The sequence below is a fragment of the Mandrillus leucophaeus genome, unplaced genomic scaffold, assembly GCF_000951045.1.
Source record: "Mandrillus leucophaeus isolate KB7577 unplaced genomic scaffold, Mleu.le_1.0 Scaffold544, whole genome shotgun sequence".
Taxonomy (NCBI): Eukaryota; Metazoa; Chordata; class Mammalia; order Primates; family Cercopithecidae; genus Mandrillus; species Mandrillus leucophaeus.
Window position 1 is genome coordinate 1,500,103 of NW_012105853.1, and position 10,778 is coordinate 1,510,880.

General features: G+C 51.3%; 1 protein-coding gene across 2 annotated transcripts in view; it reads right to left on the reverse strand.

Annotated features, from left to right (window-relative positions):
* The window catches only part of TOX2 (TOX high mobility group box family member 2), a 157,382-nt gene extending 147,587 nt beyond the window's left edge, over positions 1-9,795 (reverse strand). The window contains exon 1 of one of the 2 annotated variants that reach the window (XM_011997665.1): positions 9,667-9,795. The gene's annotated coding sequence lies outside the window, so the exon portion shown is untranslated. The remainder of the gene's footprint in view (positions 1-9,666) is intronic. The other variant, XM_011997666.1, reaches the window with a different exon arrangement.
* Between the last annotated feature and the right edge of the window lie 983 nt (positions 9,796-10,778).

Genomic DNA, 10,778 nt, shown 5'->3' on the forward strand with positions numbered 1-10,778 from the left:
GTCTTCTCACCTAAAAAATGGGGACAAATGTGCCCAGCATAGTTCTTAGGAAGACTTAAGGCACATAAGAAAATAAGAAAAGGCTGGGATCAGAAACATTACGAGATTGCTAAAAACTAAGAAGTCAAAGAAACAGACTGACAGCGAAGCCTGTGAGTACTAAGACACCGGCACACAACACCTAACTGAACCCCAGAACATTTCCAGAAAGAGGAAGCCTGCGCTGGGACCCCTGCGTCTGTCCAAAGCCCTGGGAGAAGCTGTTTGTTGGTTTTGCCCCCAGGCTAATGCCAAGGAGAAGAATTCTCTAATGGAAATGAGAAATCTCCCTGGGAGACTCCTTCCTGTGGGTGGGCACAAGGAAAAGTGCACCAGTGCCCTGGGGGTAACTGTTGGCCTACCTGAGGGACAAAGAGGCCTCTAAGGACATTGTACGCTCATCCCACACTGCAATAGAGTCTGCACTCACACAGCACATGCAGGGCGTTTCTACTCAGCATCCACACTGCCCACCCACGCAGTCATGGCTTCCACCCGTGTTGAGGAAACTCGCAACCACAGGACAGATCTAGACCCCCCCCCCCACCATTTACAAATTTAAATGTCAACCAAGAATCACCAGGCATTTGTAGAAAATATCAGCATAAAAGAGAGGTCTCAAAGTGAACAGAAGAACCACCAATAAAACAGAGTTAAATGCAGGAAACAAAGACCACTTTTTAAAAAATCGAATTACCATCTTCAAAGAGATTCAAGATAGTCACATATCCATGAAAGAATAGACCATGATGAGATGAGATCAATCAAGAAACTCAGAATTCCAGGAAAATAAAAAAATGATTACAGAAATAAAAACAACGAATGTATTAAAAGTAAGGAAGTGAAGAAAGGGTTTGATGGGAAGTACACCCTCCACACCCTTTTCAGTGGATACCCCGGGACACAGGGCTGTGTGTGGAGAAGGGAGAGGGACAGAGAGTGACAGGGACTTCACTTGCGTCTTTTCTCTTCTAAAATACTTCTGTGTGTCTTACAAGGAGCAAAACCAATGGTTAAAAAATAAAAGAGTGGCAGGACTCAAGAGAAAGGGGGAAATGGTAGAAAGTGAAGTGCAGTTGGGAGTGAGTTAATGAACGGTAGCCACACCACAATAGCCTATGTTATGGCTAAAGGTGACCCACTCCTTTGCCTCCGAGCTTCCTGGGAGCTCAGTGAAGGTGAAAGGCAAAGCCAGGGACACTGACCTGCGCTGAGGATGGGCAGGGCAGACGGCCTCTTGTTGAACTAGACAGGACTCCAGCCCAAAGAGAAAGCCCTGGCTCTTGTCCAGAGGTGACCTCCTTAAGCATGGCCCAGAAGCTCCTTGGAGACCCATCTGGAATCCTCCCTAACAGACAGGAAGATATGTGACAGCTCAGTGCAAGGACTCTGGAATCCCACCCTGGAGTAGAGCATCTTTAAGCCCCTAAAAACTCCATTAATTACCAGTCGTCTTCCCTTGGACCCAAAAAGTAACTATCCTGCCTTTCCTACGCAGAGCAGGTGACACATCCCTCTTACGTCATGAGACAAAGAAGAACCTTGAGCAAGTGAGTGACAGTCACTAAAAGTCATCCACATGCTGGCCCTTGACTTCCTGGAACCCAAAGGAAGGTGCATTTTCTCCGCAGGATGCATCTCCCTGAGCTGGTCACAGTGGTACTCCCCGGCCGTCTTCCATATGCTCATCCCCCAATCCCAGGAATATCAGCGGCTGGGCTTGCAGCTCGCCCTTCAATGGGACTGCCCTCTGCTGCAGTGAATTCCTTCGCCCAGGGGAACTGCCTGCTGTTCACCTTTAGGCCTCTCACTTATGCTGAAATGACCAGATGATGCAGGAATCAAAGGCTTGGGCAGTACCCTCATCTCCGTCTGGGGTAACACTGAAGAGCCACCGTAGCGCCAGAGCTCCCTGTGGGATGGCATTCATCAGAACCACAGGCCAGGCCAGGCCAGCTTCTCCCCCGCCCAAGCATGTTTCCTCCTGTGTCCCCCACAGGTACACCCCTTCCACCCACCTCACCGCAGACAACTTCCCCACACAAACCTTCCATGAGCAACTCTCCATCTCAGAGTCCATTTCCAGGCAACCCAATGTGAGACTCTCCCCATGGTGAAGAAGACTCTCCCCACGACCCACCAAGGGGCTTGAGAAGGACACCTAACCATGTCCCCACCAGGGCTCCATGCCCCAGGCCAGCAATACATCCCCACTGTCCTCAGTTAAGGCAGGACAATCCTGCCACGTTCTAGTCTAGACCAGAGGTTCTCTAAGTGTGGATCCCAGACCGGCACCATCAGCACCATCGACTTGCTGGTAGTGCTAACTTTCAGCTCCTCCCCAGGCCTGCTGAGTCAGAACTTCTGGGAGTGGAACACAGCAGTCTGTTTTAACTGCGCTCCGGGTGATTCTGGTGGGCTAAAGTTTGAGAAGCAGAGTATCTATCGCAGGCTACTGGGGGAAATCAAATGCAAGTCATTAGACTTTCCCACCAGCAGAAGACCAAGAGACAGTCGTTGAGGACGGTCAGAATCCAGCAGCGTGATGCATTCCATACTTTTGCACTGCACCCCTGGTTCCAGGCACACTCCTCTACTTAAAGCCCCACAGGCTGGGGTGCAAGGCTCTTCATAACCATCTCTGCTGATGTCCCAACTCCCACACAGGCAGGTTTCCCCTCCTTATGCTTACAGTATCCCCAAACCACCCCTGCAATGGCTGCTCCCTCTGCCTGGAACACCCCCTACCACTCTACATGCCCCCAGATAGCCCACCTGGCATTCCTGTAAGACTCTGCCGCTGTGAAACCATTCCACACTCCTGGCATTGGCACTGCTCAGCCAATTTTATATTTAATTATTACTCTGCATTTTGAGCCAATTGATCATAAATCCACATAGCCATTCACCCAGTAAATAAAACTTTTCTATGGAGTCACTGAGCCTCCATGACAGCGCTGAATCCCCAGCACCCAGTAGGCACTCAATAAAAACCTGTTGAACATCTGAGAAACCCAGCAGTAAACAGGCCATTAAATATTGAAAAACCACAATCAGGTTGCTCATGCCAGCAGGCACCAGAATTAGCAACTGTACAGTAGCAAGTTTTAAATATCAGGAAAATTGATCAAAATGTATTATTCTGTGTCATACAACATCGTTTCACTAAGATATAAAATTACAATTTATCACAACTCATTAGGTTAATAATCACTTACCATATGTTTTTACTGTTGCTCCCAAACCATGCTGAAAAATCACCCTGTAGGTCTGAATCCATGTAAATAAGATGACTGTCAACTCCTTGGATATAGGATTACTGAAGGGAGACAGTGGACTGAAGCCCTGGCCAGAGAGGATGGGCCCCGCGGCGGCGCTGCAATTCCCTTCACCACTAACTTCTAGTTTACCTGTGCTACACTTTCTTCCCACATCACTGGTCCTCAACCAGAGGCAAAGTCTGGAGACATTTTTGTTGTCACGACTCGGGGAAGGGGGATGCTCTTGGCATCGACTCGGTAGGGCCCGGGGATACGGCTAAACGTTCTACAATGCATGCAACAACTTCCACAACGAAGAGTTATTAGGTCCAAAATGTCAGTAGCGCGGAGGCTGGGAAACAGCACTCTAGATTAGACAGAACTTCCACACCGATTACTTTAATCTGATCTTCACAGCAACAACAGAAGGCAGGCATTTCTGTCCCCTTGTACAGATAAGAAAACTGAGACCTGAGCAGCTAAGTGATGTGTATAAGGTCACCTGCCCAAGCCCGTGGATGGTGCAGCTGTGATTTGAACCAATTTCTCTGCCTCCAAAACCCACTTTCTCTGCTACACAGATTCAAGAAGGTAACAGAAGGTGAAGGAAATGAGCAACTCTCTCCCGATTCATAATTCCGGACACTTCAATAAGAGACTCCTTCAACCCAGAGGCTCAGGAAAATCAGGTCTAGGGACCAAGACAGGGAAGCATCCGATGTTGGGACTGCCAGCAGCCCAGGGCCAGAAATGGTGGCTCATGCCTGCAGTCCCAGCACTTCGGGAGGCCAAAGCAGAAGGATCATTTGAGCCCAGGAGTTTGAGCCTGCACTGAGCTATGATTGTACCACTGCACTCCAGCCTGGGCAACAGAGCAAGACTGTGTCTCTAGAAAAAAAAGAAGAAGAAGAACATGGCGGGGCAGCTGTGGGGCATCCTCCAGCAGCTGGTGCAGAAAAGCAAGTTCCTCTCGCATTTCAACTTTCAGTTGGGCTGCTCTTTGTGGATGAAAATGAAAGCATTTCTTGCTGGGGCCAAGTGCTACACACACGTGATCTCCAACCCTCCAGCTCCGAAGGGGAGATGTCAATGTCCCCATTTTACAGATGAGGAGACTGAGTCCAGGGAGGTTAAATAACTTGCCCGCCCTGATGGTGGTGAAGGCAGTGTTCAAACCCAAGCCTGCCAAGTTCCACAAACCATGCTGCCTTCATATCCTGAGACCAACTCTAGGAAATCAGAGAAGCAAAATAGATTGCCCTACAGAATCACATGGGGCAAGAAGCCACACAGCAGGGGGATCCCTGGACCAAGGGGGAGGCACAGGACCTTGCCCTTCATGCAGGCTCAGCTCCTCTTTCCATCTACAGGCTGCTCTGTTTGCCAGGCTCTGTCCTCTGAGCCCACTTTGGAAAGCTCCTCTAGGAATGGAAGGTCAGCCAAAGACTCTGCGCCTCTGCCCTGTCCTGACCTGGACTCCTTGTGCCCCACAAAGTCTTCAGATGACAACAGCCAAACAGATGCTAAGTTCCTCAAGCCACAGGTTACAACTGGCAAGCCCTAGATTCATTCATTCATTCTACAAATATTTGCTGAGCATCTATGTGTCAGGCTAGCACTGGGAATACAAAAGTAAAGGCAGACACAGTGGTTCCTGTCCTCTCAAGGACAGCAGGCCCATCTCCTCAAAAAGCACCATTCCCACCAGCATTCCCTCCCAGTGCACCCTCCACAGTTAGAAAGGACATTCTCAGCCTTTATTTCACTATATTTCCACCCCCACACCATCCCTCTAGGCTGAGGGTCACCGATTTGCCTTCCCTTTGCACACAGGGAAACAGAGGCCCAAAGAAGGGCACTGACAGGCTCAAAGTCACCCAGCAGATTGGGGGCAGCAGTGCCAGGCTTGGGCTGCTGGTCCTACCATGCAAAAGTCCTGGGGTCCTTCCTGGAGGAGCCTCCAGCACAGGTTGGGGGAGAAGCTACAGGGAACATGTTTAGATGGAAAGTAAATGAGAGCTTCCTAGCAGAGATGCAGACATCCATCTAGCGTTTCCTGGGACCAGCCATCTCAGCTCTAAGCCCACCCATCCCAGGGTACCTTCCATGGGACTCCCTAGCAGCCACCTGTGCCCCTGAAGAAAGGAGCTGCGGAATCTCACCCACCAAGGATGCTGGGCAGGCCTCACGCAGGTCAAGTCCAGATCAAGTCCGTAGTTGAACCCCACTTCATGAATTTTTGTCAAAAAGGGCCTCCAATCGTTCATTAATCAAGCTCGTCCAGATCTCATCCTTACAGGATGCTGTGTCCAGGGCTGTGTGGGTGGGAAGCTGAATCCTTCACCCACCGGCACATATTTACTGAGCAATTATGAGTCAGGCACCATGCCAGGTGCTGGGCAGAATTCCTGCCTGCCAGGAGCCCACAAAAGCCTGTACACAAACAACCAAACAACTGCTACACAAAGTGTGGTCCTTGGATGGGCAGTAACATCACCTGGGTAGCTCACTAGACATGCCAATTCCTAGGACCCCATGCCAGACCAACTGAATCGAATCTCTGGGGGTGGAGCCCAAGAATCTGTTTTTAAAATCTTGCCAGACAAAAGACACGGAATCAACCCAAATGCCCATCAGTGTTAACCTGGATAAAGAGAATGTGGTACATATACACCACGGAATATTATGCGGCCATAAAAAGGAACAAGATCATGTCCTTTGCAGGGGCACAGAGAGAGCTGGAAGCCATTATCCTCAGCAAACTGACATAGGAACAGAAAACCAAACACCGCATGTTCTCACTTATAAGTGGGAGCTGAACAATGAGAACACAGGGACACAGGGAGGGGAACAACACACACCGGGGCCTGTCAAGGGGATGGGGCGGGGGAGGGAGGGAGGGAGAGCATCAGGATAAATAGCTAATGCATGCAGGGCTTAACACCTAGGTGATGGGTTGATAGGTGCAGCAAACCACCATGACACACGTTTACCTATGTAACAAACCTGCACATCCTGCACATGTATCCGGGAACTTAAAATAAAATAAAATATTGAAAAACATCTTGCCAGATGATTCCTCATGTGTACATAGATTTGAGAAACACTATTCTAGACCACAAGGCCTTCCTCAACTTCCCTATTTAAAATCACAAACCAGCCCCAGGCCTTGGGACCCCCAACTCTCTTTCCTGTTTCATTTTTCTCCAAAAGTCATATTCCAAACAATCATGATAGCATATATTTCACCCATATATTTATGACTTCCCACACTGATAGATAAGCTCCAGAGGGCAGTGATTTGAGTGACTTTTGTTCACTGCTGCAGCATCAGTTGCCTTGCACAGCGCCTAGCACCAAGAAGTGCTCAATAAATATTGCTGGTAGAATGATGGATGGCAGAACATGCCACATCCTATGCGGTACCAGTTCTTGGGGAAGCCTGGAAGGAAAGAGAAGTTTGCTGGCTGGGAAGCACCACATGGGGAAGGTGGCACCCAGGTTGGCCTTGATGAAGGCCTTCATCCCGTCAGTCCAGGGATGAAGGATGCTGGAACAGAGATGCTAAGCCTCTTCCTGGAATGGCCCCAGATGGTTGATACTGTTATCTAATTAGTAGCTGGTATGTGCCAAGAACTGTCCTAACCTGTATCACCTCACTTAACCTTCCTGAAACTCAGAGGTAGGCAATGTTGTCTTTGAGAGAACACCAAGACTCAGAGATATTAAATGATTTTCCCCGCCCACAAAAAGACTTGCATAAGAATGTTCACAGCAGCTTTACTTATAATAGCTCCAACTTAGAAACAAACCCAAATGTCCACCTGCAGGTGAATGGATAAACCAATTGTATTATATGTATACAATATAATATTACTCAGCAATTAAATGGAACAAACTATGGATAGATGCAACAACCTGGATGAATGTTGAAGACATTATATTGAGCAAAAAGAAGACAGACACACAAATGTTTATGCTGCATATCAAGTTCTAGAACTTAAACATGGTTAATATACCTAAATTGAACTTAAAGGAAGCATTGGTAACAGAAATCAGGTTAGTAGTGGCCTCTGGAGGTGGGCATAGGGCGTGCTGACTACAAAGGGATGTGAGGGAACTTTCTGGGATGACGGACATGTTCTTTTTCTATCTGGACTGGGATGTTGGTTACATGAGTGTTAATATTTGTCAAAACTCACGGAACTGTACACTTAAAATCTTCATGTTATTGTATGTAAATCATATCTCAGTAAAAAATGAGCTAAAAATCATTTGCCCTAGGTCACTAAGCAACAAACGGACATTTGAACCCAGGCTTGCCCAGCTCCAATGGCCAGTTTACATTAGTTTGCCATAGTTGAGCAGGGATCCCCCAGCTGTCCCCCAGCCTGGTAAGATGCCTTGCCAAAATCTGAACCAGGAGTTCGTAGTTACCCTAAGAAAGATGTTACAGGCTCTAAACCCCTAAACCGTGACAGAGACTTGCAAAAAAGCCAAACAAGTGTCCTGCTGGGAGTCAACCCTGGGCTCAGGCCTCATCTTTGCTCCTTACTTGCTGTGTAATCTGTGAGTACACTCCTCTGTGACTCAGTTTCCCCTTCTGTAATGCAAAGAAGGAGGAGACCAATGATTCCCAGCATGGAGCCACAGATTATGGGAGCCATGGGGCCACAAATCCCTATGCTCAAAAAGCACCTTTATTACATTAAATAGTAATGAGTCTTATTCATACCTGGTAAGCTGTTTTTCTACTGCATGCTAATATTGTGATTAATAAAATACACATCTATTTCAAAGCAAAAATAAAACCATAACAGCTTTTCATTAGTGTGTATTTTCTCAAACAAAAGATACCAAAAGAACAACCAATGTTCGTGACTTTGGTTTAAAGAGGCTGGGAATCTCTGTGTAGAGGATCGCTAAGGGGACAGTCGCCAAGGGGATGGTCGCCAAGGGGACGGTCGCCAAGAGCCCTTCCAGGTCAACTGCCCCATAGTTGTGGGGCATCGCTTGGGCAAATGCTTGCCCTTATGTATATAAAGCCTGGCTCCCTGTGCAACGAGCCTCATCTGGGCTCCAGGGACAGAGCCCCCCATGTGTGGGTGTGTCCACCCCACAATGCATGGATGCAGCCAGGCCTGCAGGCCCCAAGTGTGGTCACTACTGCGCCCTGAGCCTCAGTGTCCCCTCCAGCTTTGATAGTGACTAGTGTAAAGGTGGAGCTTGGGCATTTCCCTCCCCAACCCCTTCCCATCCACTTCTTGAGCCGGAAAAGGGGAGTTCCCGGTCACCGCCTGGTCCTACCCGCCAAGCACCACCACTAAGGCCATGCCCACTAGGGAATCCCTTACCAAAACACCTCTAGCCCCTAGCTGAGTATGGTGACCTCTCCCCTCCCACCTCACCCTGCTCTAGCCTGAAGGACTGAGTAGCAGGTTTCACATCCCAGTGCAAACTCAGACCTTCCTTTCACCTATTCAGTGGCTCAGCTGCATCCCCACCCCCATCCCTGCCCCGCCCCACTCTAGACACATCCTCAGCTATGGGCCAGGGGTCCTACATCGCACACAGAAAAAAACCAGAATCGCTGGCTTCTCATTCCCTCCCTGCCGGCCCTTCCCGGCGAGATTTGCACAGGTTCTGGTGCTGAGTCAGAGGTTTACAGAGCATCGTAACAAAACAGGGGCCTCGGCTGAGTCCTGCCTCAAAAGGCCCCTACTTGGGACAGCCCCACCCTGGCGAGATTTATAGAAACACCACCCTCAAACACAGCGCTCCAGGCTAAGCCCCTACCCACACAGACTTTGAGGCACAAATGCCCAGCCCACCCACACCCGCAAACCAGAGGCTGTAACCTACCTCGCCAACTTCACGTTTTGAAAAATAACAGAGCCAAGGGCAGAAGACAGACCAGCTGCCCCCACACCCAACCTTCTCCTCCCTGAAAACTCCACTTGCTACTTTTAATCTATTTCTCCTCCATCAGACTGGAGGCAGCTCCAGGCCTTCTCCTGAGGCTACCATCCCCCCTCTTCGGCTTCTAACTTTGCAGGTCACTGGACAAAAGAGAACCACCCCCACTCTTCGCGAGACCTCATTTGTCGCCCACCACCGCCCCACATCGCGCAGACCCTAGTGACCTGGACTCTTCCCGCCCCTGGCGAATTGCGGGGAGGCTCTGCCAGAAGCCGCTCCCCTAGGGCCTGAGGGCGCACTCCGGGAGGCCCAGCCCGGGAGGCCCCCGGATCCGCGCCAGGACGCCCCCCTCCTGCCGCATCCCCACTACCAGGGGCCTGACGAAAAGCCTGCGAGGTTGGGGAGAGACCCTGGGGGGCGCCGATCCAGCCACTGGACGCGCACTCACCCCGCATCGCCACGGAGCCCGCGCGTCTGCTCTGGGGCCACGGGAAACCCACGCGCGCTGTTCAATCCGGGCTCCGAGTGACGAAAAGCCGCGCTTGGCTCCAGCCGGCCCGGGACCCACGCACCTACTGGCGGACGCGCGCGGACAGTCTGGCTTCCTAACTAAGTTTGAAAGTTCCCTCCCCGGCGACCGAAGGGGACGCGGACTGCACAGAGGCACCCAGCCCATCCGGGCTGGGCCAGGCGGGGCAGTGGGACCTGACGCCTCGGGTTCGGGGTTCCAGGCACGCAAGCCTCCATCGCTGGGAACGCGCCCGGCGCAGCGCAGCGGGGACCTGGCTGGGGTAGGGGGAGGAGATCCTGGAAACATGGAGGAGGGAGGGTGTCCCGCACTACAGCCCCAGCCTGGAGGGACGCCGGCTCACCGTTCCCGGGAGGGGACAGGCCTCGATTGGCCGCCACCTACTCGGAATCCGAGGCCCCGCCGGGCAGTGACTGCCAATTAGTAAACTGCCCAATTAGTGTGCAGCGGCGCTGAGAAGTTAAACCTCGACGCGCGACTGTGGATGACCGAGGTGTGGCCGTCCCTGGGTGTGACCGCGTGTGACTGTGTGGCCATCAGGACCATCTGTGTCTGAGGCTCACCGTCCAGCGGGGTGGCTGTGTGTGACAGCGTGCGCCTGGGTGAGGCGTTGTGGCTGCGAGCGTGTGACTGTCGAGCGACTTCTTTGTGTGACTGTCCCCCGTTGTGCCTGAGTGTGACAGCGGGTGAGGGCATGTCACGGTGTGTGGGGCATCGGAGCGTCTGTGGGTGACTCGTCTGTGGCGGTAAGACTGTTCGCGGGTGAGTGGTTGGGTGTCGTTGTGTATAAGTGACTGTCAGGGTGACTTGCGTGGGACGGCGGGACCGTGTGAGCATTGCCTGGCGACTGCGTGTGGCCGTGGGCCACTGTGTCAGCTTGTGAATGACTGCGAGGCTGTCAGTGGGACGAGAGTGAGGGGCCACTGTGTCGTCGCACGGGTGGCTGTCGGGATGACTTCTGCCCGCGATCCCAACAACTCAGGGCGTGAGCTTGGCCGCGAGGGGATCGATGTGAGCCGCCCGTGCCCGTC